This window comes from Stegastes partitus, unplaced genomic scaffold, assembly GCF_000690725.1.
Source record: "Stegastes partitus isolate 25-593 unplaced genomic scaffold, Stegastes_partitus-1.0.2 Scaffold57, whole genome shotgun sequence".
Lineage (NCBI taxonomy): Eukaryota > Metazoa > Chordata > Actinopteri > Pomacentridae > Stegastes > Stegastes partitus.
The window spans coordinates 80,369-84,278 of record NW_007577788.1 but is presented as its reverse complement, the minus strand read 5'-3'; positions in this window follow the sequence as shown (position 1 = coordinate 84,278).

The window sequence follows — 3,910 nt, the reverse complement described above, 5'->3', positions numbered from 1 at the left end:
CAAAAGTTTGGAATATATTTTGGTCTATAAATTGATTCCATGATTAATTTTTCAACTAAAATTGCTTGTTTGTTCTATGCTTTCATTTCAGAATGAAATGACACAATAAACTGAATAATTTTCAGTAAAAAATTGGAAAAAGTGTGGTGTTCTAAAACTTTTGACCGGTAGTGTATATGAGAAAATAGAGCAAGTTTACCACCATTCCTAATTTATTTAGTTTTATTCCCTTAAAGTATACTCAAGAGTACTGTTAAAGTACTGGACCGATGAGCAGCATTGGAAAGAGAAATAATGCCTTAAAAATCTTAAGGGCACCCATCCCTAGCGGGAGTTAAACAAACTTATTGTATCACCATAACAGCAGTATGCAGCATGCCACTAGACATCACCCACAATTCAAGAAACTACCCTCACATAGTCCATGATGGAGAGGAACGCTGCAACCAAACCAACTGACAACACATCCAAACAGTACAAGGACATAACCACACAGGTAGCATACTACATTGCCAAGTGCATAAATCAGGGGTTGACAACCCGTGGGTCTTTCATGCATCTGCTGCGGCTCCTTGTGGCTTTGGAAAATAAATAGCAAGTATTTGATTTAAATTTATTTTATTTTAGTTCATTAGTTTTTTAAAATGAAATTCTAAATTTGAAGATTATGGTGATCTTGTAACACTCAAATAAAACGTGTTTAATTCTTTGTCGCTCAAAATATGTGTTGCAACTGCCGATGTGCAACACCCCTGGATAGTGCAACGCATAGTGTTGCCAACTTCACGACATTCTCGCTAAATCTTTCCAAATCCTCTTGGTGACTTTTTTTTTTGTCAAAGGGACTAGCAACAAATCTAGCAACTCGTTCTGGGGTTACTGGGGACTTTTCTGGTGTTTTTGAGACTCTGATGTGAAAACACGTATTGTTCTGCAATTACAATTTACAAAGGTCAATCAAAAATNGACCTGTCCAGGGTGTCCCCTGCCTTCACCCTAAGTCGGCTGGGATAGGCTCCAGCCCCCCCGCGACCCTAATGAGGATTAAGCGGTGTATAGAAAATGGATGGATGTCTCAAAAGAAAATTTAATCAGTTGAAGTAACCATGAGTTCAGTTCAGAATCTGAGATTTGATCAAAGAGCGACTAACTGCTGCTGCTGAAGAAATATTCACAGAGTTTGAAAAAACCATCGTCAGCGCAGATTGCTGGACATCATCTGGAAAACTGAAACACACACTGTAGGTACGTAAATATAGACCTGGTAATGTGTAAAACACAACAGAAACAGATTTAACTGTTAGATTACTACATAACAAGAAACATAAGACGTAACTGTGAGCCAACAAAGACAACACAATTGGTGCTAACAAAGCTAGCAAAGCTAACACTACCTGAAAGCTCATAAGCTAACGGGACAAAGGACCGTGTATTAGTTGAGAACTCCTGAAATAAGCCTTGGTCAGCATCACTAACTCACAGACCAACAGAACTGTTAAATCTACATTTTGACTCTGTTGTTTCAAACAAATGTAGAAAGTCACCTTCTTTTCTTTGGCTTTATTAAACAGCAGCAGGATCCAAACTGTCTTCAGGCTGACGGAGGAACTTTGCATTTTGCTCACAGCAGGTGACTTTATTAATTACATACAGTTTCTGTTTCATTGTGACCAGCTTTACTAACCTAAACACGTTTACTGCACAGCAACTAAATGGTCACGTTAAGATGAATGCAGCACCATCAGGGCTGTCGCAACATTTTTGTTTTCCGCAAAAGCCTCCTTTAAAGTTTCCCCTTCAGAATCCTCTTATTTTGAGGTATTGAAAGTGGACTGTTGCAGGAAGTGCATGAAATTTACAGCAGTGACATTACTGCAAAAAAATTGACATTATTAAATCCATCCATCCATTATCTATACACCAACTAATCCTCACTAAATAAAAAAGAATAATATTCAGGCAACAGCACTCTCAACCTAATGATACAATTACAGTTTATTATTCTCTGTCGGCTTTTGAAGAATGGCAGTAATGTCAGTGTTTCCTGAACCATCAACTGAATGGCAGAAATGAAATTACTTAAAATGGGAATCTTGGTGTTATCTGGCTCTTAAAATATATTTAGTTTGCAACACCAGACTCTGACAGTTGAGGTGAATGCTATTTAGTTTTTAGCTTTAAACAAATAATATATCTACAGAAAGCAATGTATGCAATTCTTATTTGAAATACTGTCAGTTGAAGGAAAAAAATCCCAATGGACACCATCTGCAGTATGATCTATGAGCCCTGAACTGACTGGACAAGAGGCCTCCCCTTACCTGCGTGTCCTCCATGTGTGACAGTCAGCCTTTTGTGGTTATGCTTCATTGCATGTTTTCAATCTGCCCCACAGTGAAAAATCCCTTAGCTCAGTAAAAGCTATAATATATTGGCTCAGATATGGGTTTTTTCCAGAAGGTAGGAACTGTGCTCCAGTCAGGAGTAAAAGCAGCTTTGTATTAAGCAGCAGACTGATACCTTTTATAGTGACTATTGCTTATGTCCAGCTGGGAGCAGACCCCTGGGTAGACACAGAGCTTGCTGGATGAGTTGCAGATCTCACTGGTCTGGGAATGGCTCAATATCCCTCCCGAAGGACTTGAAAAACCAGGGATGGGGCATCTGAAATGCCATGCTTAGCCTGCTGCCACAGATACTTGACTGGCTAAGAGGAGGATGACAGATGAATGTGTGTTTTTCTATCATTTCATTGTAACTTTTTACTTATGTCCCTCCAGATCTCCCACAGCAATATGTCTGTCAAAAGGAGGAGGTTCTTGCTGACCAGCAGCTCTGTAACCAGGAGAGAAACTCCAGCCTGGACCAGGAGGACCCAGAGCCTGCACAGATTAAATTGGAACACAAGGAGCTCTTGGCCAGTCAGGGGGCAGATCAGCTGGTATTGAAGCAGAGGACTGACATGCTAGCTCAGTGCACATCCAAATGGAAAGAGTTATCCAGAGAAATATTTGGTGACTTTGAAAGAACATTCATTCGTTATGAGGAAGAGATCGATCGTCATTGCAGACTGTTGGCTGTCATTTGGAAACCCAAAATAAAGTTGAACAGAATAGGCATGTCAAATTATAGTGATCTCAATGAAATACTAAATATGATTAATGTAGCTTTACGGTTAACTAACCGTAAGATTTTAGTCCTCATATAATGCTGGAACATTTAATCCAAAACCATACATAATATTTTGTTTACTGAGTAATACCTGTGACTTTGTTTCCACAGCGCTCTGCTCAAGAATGTTCATTTAAATACAATATACACTACCGGTCAAAAGTTTTAGAACACCCTAATTTTTCCAGTTATTTATTGCAATTCAAGTTGTGCAAGTCCAATGAATAGCTTGAAATGGTACAAAGGTAAGTACTGAACAGCCAGAGGTTTAAAAAAAAGGTTTGGTTACACAAAACCGAAAAATAGTGTACATTTCAGAATTATACAAAAAGGCCTTCTTCAGGAAACACGAAGTGGGTTAACAATTTAAAGCTGTTCTGCAGCAGTGAAGGTTGAAACAGCCTTAGAAGCTGGTGCTACTAATTCCTACAGGTGTTCCAACTTTTCTTGATTACATACAACCCCCTCTGTCTCCATAAAAGCAGTGTTGGAACACACTGTGGTACCAGACCCTCATGAGCATCAGCTGAACAGTATTGTACTGCAGAAAGTAGTGTGTTGCTACAAAAATGGCGAGAAAAAGGCAATTAACAGTGGAAGAGACACAGACCATCATAACACTTAAAGATGGAGATCTTTCCTACAGGGAAACTGCAAAGAAAGTCAAGGTGTCAGTGAGTACAGTTTTCTTCACCATCACAAGGCACTCAGAAACTGGGGGAAACTCTGACAGGAAGCG